We start from the raw sequence: 14,300 nt of genomic DNA on the forward strand, positions 1-14,300 counted from the left end.
TCTTTTTTTTTCGGTCTAGGAGGTATATTTGTAGATGTTGCATTTATTTAATCTATGTTTTAGTGTGCCTTATTTGTTAAAAAAACACAACTGTGATCCTGTTTTGTCTGTAGGATTGAAAAGGTCTTATAAACCACATTAAAAAGCATCAGTCTGTGCTCAGAATTGTTCTAAATTTGATGTATTTTCATAATTGTAGTAATTTAATACAATAAGATGCAATAGCTCATCACTAAAATGCAGATGTGTGTCAGAGAAATCGTATTGTTCACAGTAAGCAACGTAAAAGCAAATGTATGGAGAGAAAGGGAACATATTCAATGCATGTTCAATGTTTTAAAGAACATTTGAGAAGGTTTAATCTAAAAATATGCATGAAATAAATAATGTCTATTTTAGGGTGCCTCATTTGTTAAAAAAAAAAAATCACAACTGTGATAGTTTTCCCTGTCTGTAGGATTTAAAAGGTCTTATAAATCACATTAAAGCACCAGTCTGTGCTCAGAATTGCTCTAAATTTGATTCATTTTCATAATTTTTGTTAATTAATACAATCAGATGCAACAGCAATTCACTACAATGCGGATATGGGTCAAAGAAATCGTATTGTTTGCATGAAATTTAATTTAAAGCAATGTAAAAGTAAATGTATGGAGAGAAAGAAAACACATTGAGTGCATGTTTAATGCTTTAAATAACATTTGAGAAGGTTTCACCCTAAAAAAAAAACGTGTGAAATAGTCAATAAGTGTATACAATATTTATGTAATTGTGAACAACATACTTATTCTGTCATATATATATATATATATATATATATACAGCGCTCAGTATAATTGAGTCCAGCCCATTTTGAAGATGAACATGTTCCTCCATTTGTCAGTGATATAGTCAGTGTATTTTGGTGCATTTAAACAAAATAGACTTGTCAAACAGATATATATTGCAATAATTATTTAGTCACCAAACATACTTAGAAATTTAAAGAAAATACAATAAAACTCAAGCTAAATATTGCAAAAATAAATGACAACCTACAAAATTTCAGCTAAATTTCTCCATGTTTTTGCTTTAATATTTTTCTTTAACATGTATATTTAGCTGTGCTAGCTTTTGCAGCATTAATGCAAGTTATTTTGCTAGATAAGCAGCTCCAGATTTGGCTTCAGTACAGACTTTCCCTGTGTTTCTCAACCACGCTCCTGGAAGACCACCAGCACTGCATGTTTTGGATGTCTCCTTTGTCATTACAGGTCTTCTCCGCTAATGAGCTGATGATATGAATCAGGTGTGTTTGCTAAAGGAGACATGGAAAATCTGCAGAGCTGGTGGTCCTCGAGGAACATGGTTGAGAAACACTGCACTAATCTAATGTATATGCACAAATATAATATTATAAAGCTTCCTAATTAAAATATGAATTTAAAAGAGAGATTTGATGGGCTGCACGCATATATGCTGAACTCTATATAGGAGAATAGCGATTATACCATATTTAATGTATTTAAAATGATTAAAAATGTACATTTTAAGCATATCACCAAATATTTCTGCTTCTTAATACCTCTAAGAAGATTTTTGGTCTAAACTATAATTACTTTAAGTGACCTTATTAGCGGATGACACATTATAATGAATAGAAATGAATCATAAATAAAGCATCATTGCTTTTCTGTTGTGTGTGGTTGACTCGGGCTCAAAGTCTCAGTGTGTGGCGCCATCCAGCGGCCAGATGAAGAAGTTCACAAGTAAAACTCATATATTTAATATTCAGCTTAGTCCCTTTATTAAGCTGCGGTTGCCACCGCGGAATGAACCACCAACTTATCCAGCATTAGTTTTACACAGTGGATGCCCTTCCAGCCTCAACCCATCACTGGGAAACACCCATACACTCTAATTCACACTCACTCATTCCCCTATAGCACATGAGTTTGGGAAACTGGAGCACCCGGAGGAAACCCACGCCAACACAGGGAGAACATGCAAACTTTACATAGAAACGCCAACTGACCCAGCCGAGGCTTGAACCAGCGACCTTCCTGCTGTGAGGCAATCGTGCTACCCACTGCGCCACCGTGACGCCCACAAGTAAAACTTAAAGAGGAGAGAAATCCTCAGCTACTATATTTACTTTAATAAGAGGTTAAAGAAGTGTGTGCTCTGACATGGCCCGCATCTCCAGCAGATTCAGCACTGACCTCTGGTGTGTGTGTGTGTGTGTGTGTGTAGCAGACAGGCCGCAGTAAAGCTGATTATCCTCCAGTCTCTTAACCTCCTTCACTAATCAGTGTCTGTTCAGTGGCGTATCGTTATTCTGTTTGTGCTGATCTTTTAATTGGGCCCGATGCCTTGATGTTGCTCTCCTCTTTAATTAAATGCGTCTGCCGGGTCTGATGAGGCTAATTTTAGCCCATTAATGCAGCATTGATGCTCCACTGACCTACTTGAAGAACAAACGAGTACACAAGAGCGTCCGGAAGAGCCGGAGACGCCAGCGCTAACCTGAGCTGATTCAACCAAACTCAGTTAACAGAGGAAACCAGGACGCTCTGAGGGAAACCAAACATCTGAAGGACAAACAGGCAGAACCTGACAGACCACTCTCTTACAAAAACACACTGTCCAGACATCTGAACACTCTGAATCAACAAGCATTTACTAGACAAGTTATAAATATAGTGCTGCTTACAGTTATGAGTCAAAATGAAGAGTTTCACCTTAACACACACACACACACACAGGGAGAGAGAGATCGTGCATGTGTGTGTATCAGTCAGCATCAGCTCTGTGTGAGTGTGTATCAGTCTACATGAGCCCCGTGGATGTGTGTGTGTGTGTGTGTGTGTTGTTCATCTACTGTTAGCTATAGTGCATTGCTTTCTGCATACAGCTTACTTACAAATGGTTGGGTTTGTCTATATTTAACCCAACTCTGGTTTCAAACAACCCAGCATTTCTAGAGTACAACTTTAATAGAATATTACATCATCTATGAGTTATATTTATATTTCTTATAATGTGTAGCAGAGGCGACTATTGAATACAACACAGTGAAGCACAGCTGGGCAACTATATTTATTTATTTTATTTTTATTACAGCCTATAGTTTGTAAAGTGTAATAATAATAATATTATGAATAATATTAATATAAATATGAATATTAATAATAATACGAATATGAATAATAGTAACAATATGTATAATAACAATAATAATAATTATTATTATTATTATTATTATTATTATTATACAAATAATAAAAATCTTTATAATAATAATATTGATAATAATATGAATAATAATAATAAGAAGAAGAATTATAATAGTAATAATATAATAATAATAACATGAATAATAATATTATAATAAATAATAATAATATGAATAATAATAATAACAATGATAATAACAATAATATGAACATGAATAATAATAGTAATAATATGAATAATAATAATAATAATAATAATAATAATAATATGATTAATAATAATAATAATAATAATAATATGAATAATAATAACATGAATATGAATATGAACAATAATAATAATATAAATAATAATATAAATAATAATAATAATAATAATAAATATAATAATATAATAAATAATAATAAAATAAATGATAATAACAAAAATAATAACTATAATACGAATATGAATAATAATATAAATATGAATAATAATAATATGACTATTGTTATTATTATTATTATTATTATTAACAATAATAATATTATTGTTATTAATAATAATAATAATCATATGAATAATAATGTTAATATGAATATTAAAAACAATAATATAATTAATAAAAATAATATTAATAATAATAATATTAATTATATAAATAATTATTTAAATATGAAAAATAATAACAACAACAAAACCAACAAAAATAATAATAATATGAATAATAATATGAATATGAGTATGAATAATAATAATTTGAATAATATAAATAATAATATGAATAATAATCTATGAATAATAATAATAATAATAATATGAATAATAATAAGAATATGAGTATTAATAATAGTAATATGAATAATAATATGAATATGAGTATGAATAATGATAATATGAATAATAATGATAATGTGAATAATATAAATATTAGTATGAATAATAATAATATGAATAATAATAATATGATAATAAGACATTATTTTGTGGCATTTAAATGTATAAAAAGCATTCCACAATAGTAAATGATTGTTTTATTATTCTTAGACTCACAGGCTGTAAATTACTAGTGAATTTATAAGCAGAGGACTCAATATATCTGTTCTAGGGTGAAAATAGATGACTGAAGACTTGCAGACTTGGATTAGCAAGGATTTTATTCTTGGATTCTATTCTAGTCTATTCTATTCATTTATAAGCATTACATGCAACTGAGATTGAAACTGCACCGACTCTGCATGCAGACCCCTCTCCAAATTAATTCGTTGTGATCTTTATGACTGCGGTTTTGGCGCCTCCTGCTGGCAGAAATCAGCAAGCACACACTCTGCATAATGACACAATGCTCCAGAATCCAGGAAATAATTAGGTTGATACACAAACTTTAATTTCAGACTAACCTAAACATGTTTACAAAAGAAATATAATTAAATAAAATCTGATTCGCGTTATTATGTTATATATATTGACCTTAAAAGGTTTTTAAAAAATTAAAAACTGCTTTTATTCAAGCCGAAATAAAACAAATCAGACTTTCTCCAGAAGAACAAATATCATCAGACACACTGTGAACATTTCCTCAATCTGTTCAACATCATTTGGGAAATAATTAAACAATAAAAAAAATCAAAGGGGGCAAATAATTCTGACCTCAACTGTACAGGGATGTAGAACTGTGTGTTTTGCAGTAAATGGCATCATTTGAGTTTGGTTTGATTGTTTTGTGTTGCTTTTTTTGGTTTTGTTTAGTTGTTAGCAATAACCTGGCAACCCTTCACTTGTGTGCTTTATGACTTTTTGTTTTTAATTATGTGTATTTTTGTGCCCACATCAAGTCCGTCAATTGCAATGGACTTGTGACTGTTAAATGTGTTTTAAATTTTTAAGTATTTTATATATATATATGTATGTATGTAGTTCACTATCGCCAGAGTTGGCCTGCACTTTAACTTGGACAGCACACAGTCCAATGAAAGAAAGAAAAAAACATTAACATTTTTAATGACTAATATACAGTGATTGCCAGCAGAAACAAAAAGAAAGTGAAGAAACCGTGTATAATGCATGGAGTGATGTGTTAGTGTAGTATTGAGTTTGGGTTTTATTGTTTGTTTATTTGCGAAAACCTGGCAACCTTTCAGTTGTGCGCTTTAGGGTCTTTTATCTTGATTTATTTCAGGTTTTTAAAATGTTTTAAGTTTGGGGTTTACCAGAGCTATTTCAAAATTTTCGTGCATTTTAATTTGAATTGAACAGCACAAGGCCGACACATGAAGGAGAGTTTATTAATGAAATATAAATATTTATAATTACAACAGGGATTTACAACAAGCAGAAAGAAAAGCACAGAAAATGACGCCGTGTATAATGCCTGCAGTGATGTATAATGTGCGTTTTATCAATAGGATTGGTGCTATTACTGGTTTTGTCTGATTGGCCACTGGGGTAGTTTTGCAGCGGAAACTGGCAACCCGTCAGCTCTCCGCTTATTGGCTCTCTCCCTGCATGTTTAGTTCTGTCCCCACAATAAACAGCAGAGGGCGCTCATGAACAACCCAGAACCCACGCTGCCATTCTGGATCTTACTTCTAGCTTCTCACATTGACCTCAATCCTGACCTGATGACACTGACACACACACACGCACACACACACACACACACACACACACACACACACACACACACACACACACACACACACACACACACACACACGCACACGCACACGCACACACACTGATGTTAAGCGTGTTTGTAGCACTGTGTGTGTGTGTGTGTGTGTGTGTGTTGATCTGAGATGGAGCTGAACATGATATCACTCATGATCTGAGAGGAATGTGTTGTGAATGTGATGGAGACACAAAGACACTGAGGGGTTTCTGTGATTTATATCTTAAACACTGAAATAACACACACACACACACAGATAATGTGCTGAATGTGTGTGTGTGTGTGTGTGTGTGTGTGTGGAGGAGCCTGAAGCACTTCATTTACTCTCTGAACATTTCTGACATTACTGTAGTATCAGATCATCCTGAGAAATCTCTGATCTACAGCAGCTCAACACACAGTATGTGTGTTTGTGTGTAACTGTGTCAGCAAGAGTGTGTGTGTGTGTGCGCGCATTTTTGTGTCAGCAAGAGTGTGTGTGTGTGTGTGTGTGCGCGCATTTTTGTGTCAGCAAGAGTGTGTGTGTGTGTGTGTCTTTTTGTTCAACAGTAATGTCTGTGTTTGTGTGTGTGCAATCTGTCAGCAAGAGAGTGTGTGTGTATGTTTGTGTGTACACACCATACACAGTGTGTGTGTAATTTTGTTAGCAAAAGTGTGTGTGTGCAATTGTGTCAGGAAGAGTGATTGTGTGTGTGTGTGTGTGGGTAATTTTGTGTCAGCAAGAGTGTGTGCCCCTCGCTTTAGCAGGTGTGTGTGTGTGTGTGTGTGTGTGTTAGTGTGTGTGTAATTGTTTCAGCAGCAAGTGTGTGTGTGTTTCATAGTGTGTTAGCAAGAGAGAGAGTGTGTGTGTGTGTGTGTATTTTGTGTGTATCAGCATCATACACAGAGATTGCGTGTTTGTGTGTGTGTAATTTTGTGTTAGCAAAAAAGTGTGTGTGCATGCATTTGTGTCAGCAAGAGAGTGTGTGAGTCAGTTGTCAGCTGGTAGTGTGTGTGTGTGTGTGTGTGTGTGCGTGAGTCAGTGTTCAGAAGTTTAAAGTCTATTTGTGTGTCATTATTTTACAGTAAACGCTGCTCTGTTCTATACACACACACACACACACACACACACACACACACACACACACACACACACACACACACACACACACAGGTGAGACTGAAACACCTGGAGATTGAAGAGAGCGGGAGAGGAGCAGGTGCTGACAGACACACAGAGGCTCGGTGTTTCACCACAGTAAATCCACTGCTGCTTCACTCTTTACCGCGGTTGTTCAAACACACACTGTGTCCCTCCTGCACGTGTTCAGGTGTGTTTTATCTCTGATTACCCGCATCACCACAGTGTTTTTGAGCCTCACTATAGTACAGTGGCTCACACTGTGTGCTAACACTCCATATAAATAATGAACGCTGTACAGATACTGTGGTATAAAGACACACACAGGGTTTCTCTTTAAAGGTGCAGTAAGGTACTGGTTCGAATCCCGGCTGGGTCATATGGTGGTGGAGTTTGCATGTTCTCCCCGTGTTGGTGTGGGTTTCCTCCGGGTGCTCCGGTTTCCCCCACAGTCCAAACACATGCGCTATAGGGGAACTGATCAACTACACTGGCCCTAGTGTACGAGTGTGTGTGGGTGTTTCCCAATGATGGGTTGCAGCTGGAAGGGCATCCGCTGTGTAAAACATATGCTGGAATAGTTGGTGGTTCATTCCGCTGTGGCGAGCCCTGATTAATAAAGGGACTAAGCTGAAGGAGAATGAATGATGTCAGCGCTGGATGAAGCACAGCGACAGTAAATAGTCTGCCTGCCTGACCCCGCATGACCTCTGACCTCGCTGTCATCATGGAGACGCGTCTGGCTGTCAGCTTAACGATTACTATAATGAATGCAGACACACACACACACACACACACACACACACAGTATACCTATCCGCCTTCAAATCAATTCCTCTACTAGTTTGGTAAACTCCTTTTAGGGTAGCACAATCACTTGACAGTAAGAAGGTCTTTAGTTCGAGTCCTGGCTGGGTCAGTTGGTGTTTCTGTGTGGAGTTTGCATGTTCTCCCCGTGTTGGTGTGGGTTTCCTCCGGGTGCTCCGGTTTCCCTCAGTCCAGACACATGCGTTATAGGGGAATTGACCCAGTACTGGGTTGCAGCTGGAAGGGCATCTGCTGTGCAAAACATTTGCTGGAATAGTTGGCGGTTCATTCCACTGTGGCAACCTCTGATAAATAGGGGACTAAGCCCATTAAAACCTTTAATATAATAATAATGATGATGATGATGATGATGATAATTGCAGCAACAGAAGAGCAACATAAATCTTAAACTCGCACTGAAAGGACAGGTCAGCTCAGCTTCCTCGATTGTTCAATTCAAATCTGAATCAGCGCTGGTGAAATAAAAAGCTTCTGAGTTTTGTAAAACCTCCCAGATGGCGGAGAAAAACTAATGGAGCTTCTGGACATCACACATCATGCCATACATAAATAATTCAGTGCGTTCGATTGTGTCACACCTGTGTTATCACTCACACAGACGCGCACGCACGCGCACACACACACACACACACACACACACACACACACACACACACACACACACACACACACACACACACACACACACACACACACACACACCATCTAAATGGGGAAATTACATGATATGAGCACAGTCAATGATAAAACATCCTTCAACACTTTAATCATCAATGCTGTTATCGTCAACTCTGCTATCATCAACTTTTATTTTCAACGTTGTTACTGTCAACTCTTCTATTTTCAACTCTGTTATCGTCAACTGTTACCGTCTACTCCGCCAACATCGACTCCGCTAACCTCCTCTCTGCTATCGTCAACTGTTATTTTCAACGCTGTTCCCGTAACTCTTCTACGGTCAACTCTCTTATTTTTAATCCTGCTATCGTCAACTTATTTTCAACGCTATTACCATCAACACTGCCAACGTCATCACCGCTAACATCAACCCTGCTATTATCAACTGTTATTTTCAACCCTGCTACCGTCAACTCCAATAGTATCTGGATGCAGCCTTTATGATGCAAGCTGAGACTGCATCACTCAGCGATGCAATGTCAGACACGATGCACTCAAATGGAGCTAGTGACGTCACTGTGAGGGGTAGGGTTAGAGGTGGGGTCAGGTGAGCCCATTTAAAAGCATTGGATGCAGCCCAGATTGCACTGCATCAGGTCTGCAGCCAGACCCCTCTCTCTGCTATCGTCAGTTGTTATTTCCAACGCTGTTACTGTCAACTCTTCTATCATCAACCTTTCTATCATTGTCAACTCTGTCAAAACTGTTACCTTCAATGCTGTTACAGTCAACTCTGATATTCTCAACTCTGTTATCGTCAACTCTTCTACCGTCAACGATCTTATTTTTAATTCTACTTATTTTCAATGCTGTTTCCATCATTGTTGCCAACATCATCACCGCTAACATCAACCCTGCTATTATCAACTGTTATTTTCAACTCTGCTATCGTCACTTGTTATTTTCAACGCGGTTACTGTCAACTCTTCTATCATCGACCCTGCTATCGTCAACTCTGCTGATCTCACTTGTTATTTTCAGTGCTGTTCCCATCAACTCTTCTACCGTCAACTTTTCTATCGTCAACCCTGTTATGGCCAGCTCTGCTAACGTTAACTCTGTTACGGTTAAAAAAAAACCTTTAATAAGAAAAACAACTATTTTTAACAGAATCAAATGTTCCCCATCACACTTATGCATTTTGCATTATTTAACATGAACAATGGATATAATAACGGACCGAACCGTATGCACTAAATCTGAATGGATCCATGAATCTGCTCAGCATCATGCATCCTATAAATGTGTCCAGTCAGCTTAACCGGGAAAATTCAGACATGACGAGGGTGAAAGTTTGAGGTTTGATCTGCCACGTGCAGCTCAGGACGCGGGTGTGTAATTACGGCCCTCGCCACAAGACAAATGAAGGAAAAACTGAGGAAAACTGGAGAAATACCAGCGTCTGCTTAAAGAGACAGGCCTCATTTATTCAGGACAGACACTCCTGCAGGTGGAAAACCATCAGTAAATCAATCAGAAGTCTCTTATCTTTTTAAAAATTAAACGAATAGCATGAATAATGAAGGTAAATAAGGATGATTCAGCTCTCAGTTCATATTAACTCCTCAAGCCTGCCATCTAAAACCCACAAATTAAAATTTACTCACCGTCTAATCTCCCTCAGATGTGTCCAAACCTTTATGGTTTTTCTCTTCTGCTGGACACAAAAGGGAATATTAAGAGGAAAACCTGATAGAAAGACTACAGTAACTTAAATAAGCACTCGTTACAACCGAGCTCTGCAGAAGAGCATCTCTGAACACACAACACGGCCAACCTTGAGGCGGATGGGCTACAGCAGCAGAAGAGCACACCGGGTGCCGCTCCTGTCAGCTAAGAACAGGAAACTGAGGCTACAATTCACACAGACTCACCAAAACTGGACAATAGAAGATTGGAGAAACGTTGCTGCTCTGATGAGTCTCCATTTCTGCTGACACATTCAGATGCTCGACTCAGACAACATGAAAGCATGGATCATCCTGCCTTGTATCAGCGGTTCAGGCTGGTGGTGGTGGTGTAATGGTGTGGGGGAGATTTTCTTTGGGTCCATTAGTACCAATTGAGCATCAACGCCACAGCCTACCTGAGTATTGCTGCTGACCATGTCCATCCCTTTATGAGCACAGTGTCTCCATCTTCTGATGGCTACTTCCAGCAGGATAACGCAGCATGTCATAAAGCTCAATCATCTCAGACTGCTTTCTTGAACATGACGATGAGTTCACTGTACTCAAATGGCCTCCACAGTCACCAGAGCTCAATCCAATAGAGCAGCTTTGGGATGTGGTGGAACGGGAGATTGGCATCATGGATGTGCAGCCGACAAATCTGCAGCAACTGTGTGATGCTATCATGACAATATGGAGCAAAATCTCTGAGGAATATTTCCAGTAGCTTGCTGAATCTCAGCCAGCATAGATTAAGGCAGATCTGAAGGCAAAATGGGTCCAACCTGGTACTAGTCAGGTGTACCTAATAAAGTGGCCGGTGAGTGTACATTAAGCTAACTAATAAACTGCAGCACATTTTCTGTTGTTCTACAGACTTATTTCTCTAGATATGATTTCAAACTACTGAAATGTCAATAAAGGTCACTTTTCAACAAGATCAACATCCCATAATGCAATTCACAACCGCAAATAAACACAGAACATACACAAAATATGGAAACGGTTCATTTAAAAAACATCTTTAAATATAAATGACATTTAAAACGCTGTAAACAGCATTGTAAAACCTTTTTTTGGGGTGAATATTCCCTAAAGTTCTTGCATTTTTAACAGATCTGTGCTGAATGATGTGCTATAATCCAGTGTTTCTGACACACTATATGCAGCATTAAACAAAAACATTCGCTTGAATTTATTAAAATCTCTGGTTCAGTGTAAATCCCGTCTCAGCGAGTAAAACAAGGACTAGTATTGAACATCACTGGTTTTCTGGTGGTTTTGGCTGAGCTGAACGGCATGATTCGAGAGCTGCTTCGAGAGCTGCTCGGCCTACACACAACGCTATTTAAAGACGAGCACTGTTTTAGAAAGCCACAGTTCCCTTCTTTTGCATTATATGAACAAAGAGCTCAGACTTAACACAGTATTTCACATTAACCTAATATTATACGTAGCAGTATTCTGATAGGAATACGTTTAGAAGAGTTTAGTCAGACCCAGAAACAGCAATAATCACAGTCGTCTTGATCTAAACAGCACAAATGAAGAAGACACTCTTGATGAATTGCTTTGGCAGAAAGGCAGATATGTTTATTAAGCACATTAATATGTCAGGGGGAAAAGCTCCGCTCAAAATAATACAGGAAACTCAATGTACACGGTCAGTTATTTACAATTAAACTTCTCTTCAAATGAACTCCAGGCTCAGAACCAGAACAGCTGAACAAAAGAGAAGACACACACACACACACACACACACACCAGGAAAACAGATGGCTTGAGACTTTCTGAATACTGTCCAGGGTTCATCTTCATCTGGTTATCTGTCTGTCCTCGTCCCAGGCGGAGTAAAGTGCCTTTCTGTGACTCTGCAGAGGACGACAAGTTTCTGATGCATTTATACCCAATATGGCCTTCCTGAGCGTCTCCTCTTCATGGCTAACAGATGTCTGAAACACACTCCACTCCCGCCGCAGACATCAGATCCGGCTTCACAAGGCTTTTTTTTTTGTGTGTGTCTATAACTTTGGCTTGAGGAGTATACATTACAAAAAAACCCAATCCTGAAATCCAAATATTACTGTGGTTTGCTGTAGGGTTGCCAGAAGTATTGAATTTGGTACTGAAATTTTAAAAGTGTTTATTTTGCGCTAACATTTTAGGCCATGGTGTTCAGGCACTCAACAGAAATGGCTGTGATTGGCTGTGAAGGTCATCAGTTCACCGCTCTTCACCGAGTGCAAACACAGACCCACGCTGGAGCATGTTAACCCTTGTCAGACTGACTCCCCTTTCGTTGTGTTGGTGCTCTTTTTGCTCCATTGACTTCCATTATAATCACATTTTTTGATTGCAAAGCCATGACAGCATTTAATGATGAAGCATTTAAGATGTAAAAGGTGTAATTTTTACTGTTAATCATCAGTGTGCACCCTTTGCAGACGAGTTTCTGGCTTTTATATGGAGTTCTGTGCAGAAAAGAGCAGCTTACGCTCAAAAATAAAGTACAAAACCCGTCACTGTGGTGGTACCTTTTCAAAAGGTACACTTTTGTATTGTACAAGAAGGACATTAGTATCTTTAGGGTACACTTAGGGCTTCTGGTAGAATCAAGAATAGCAAAGTCGATTAAAGGAGGTCGAGCCTTCCCATATATGGCTCCTAAACTCTGGAATAGCCTTCCTGATAATGTCTGAGGCGCCAACACACTCGCGCAGTTCAAAACTAGACTAAAGACCTATCTGTTTAGTAAAGCATACACTCACATGAACGTGCCCCACACTGGTTTCTGCATCTGGTTTATATAAACTATGAACAGCAGCTACGCTAATTATTCTCTATTTCCACCTGGGGATACTCATCCTGAGACCCTCAGACTATGCAGCACCACTGATTCGATCCAAGATCAGCGACGAGATGATCCTGAGGTCTCCATAATCCTGGACCAGGCCGTATCCTGAGCAGCTACTGTGGTGGTCATAAACATAGTGAAAGACGAGTCTATGTTGAGGTCCAGCATTCTCCAGCCTCCGGCGCCCAGACTGCAGCTCTGCACAAGACGTTTGGCCAGAGGAGAAATGGTCGTGCCCAACTGAGCCTGGTTTCTCTGAGTGTTATTACACCACACTGTACTGAACCTAAACTCTGAAAACTGAACTACACGGTTTCAATTTACTAGGATCTTTTTCTTTAAAGTGCTTAGAAAAGGTCCCACCTCAGTGACAGACTTTGCACCTTTATTTCAGAGAGTGTATAGTGTGTGTGTGCAGAAATACACTAACTGTGTTTACTATGTTCTGAGAGCTCAGGGCCTTATTTTGACGTTCTCAGATGTATTAAGATAAGTGTGTAAGGCCTCTCTTACATAGAAGGCAAAACTATGCTTTTATTATTGCACTGCACCAAATGATTAACAGTAAAAATGACACTATTCATTTTCCCGACAGGGAAAACCAGCAACAATCAAGAATTAATGTCACGGCTCTACAGTCAAAAAAATGTGATTATAAATGGAAGTAAATGGTCAAAAACAGCACCAACATAACGAAAGTGTAGTAAATGTACCCAGAGTGTGTTGTTAAATTTCTAAAAACATTCAAAGCATTTCCCTCAAATAATATGACACCAAAAATCCCTACAATTGTTGAATGTTGTGGTTAAATTAGGCCTCAAAATCAGCCCAGAGTGGATGAAAATGACCCAACAGCACACAAGGGTTAAATTTGTGTTCATAAAAACTGATGAACTCATTTTTGATGGTCACATGAACACAATGGCCAATCAGATGTGTTCGAGAATGTGATTGAACGTCACCGCAAAATTAAAATTGCTGAAATTCAGCACCGAACTCGATTCTTTTGACAACTCTAGTTTGCTGCTTGGCATGAGTTAAAAAGCACAATGACCTTTTGCTGACCTTCTTATCAGAAATCCCTGACATCGCCGCTGCTTTCCTCCAAATCCCCAAACACACGCGGCTTGTTGCATTTTCTTCAAAATCGCTGAGAACTCCGCATTTAGCACCAAACTCTAGTCAACCGTACATGCCAGTTGTTTAAATATGCAATCATGTAAATAAAGCAAACACAAACAAGTCAAAAGAGGTCCCACAGGGACTAAATGAAGTACGGTGAAG

This window comes from Danio rerio, chromosome 14 (assembly GCF_049306965.1).
Source record: "Danio rerio strain Tuebingen ecotype United States chromosome 14, GRCz12tu, whole genome shotgun sequence".
In the NCBI taxonomy this organism is placed as follows: Eukaryota; Metazoa; Chordata; class Actinopteri; order Cypriniformes; family Danionidae; genus Danio; species Danio rerio.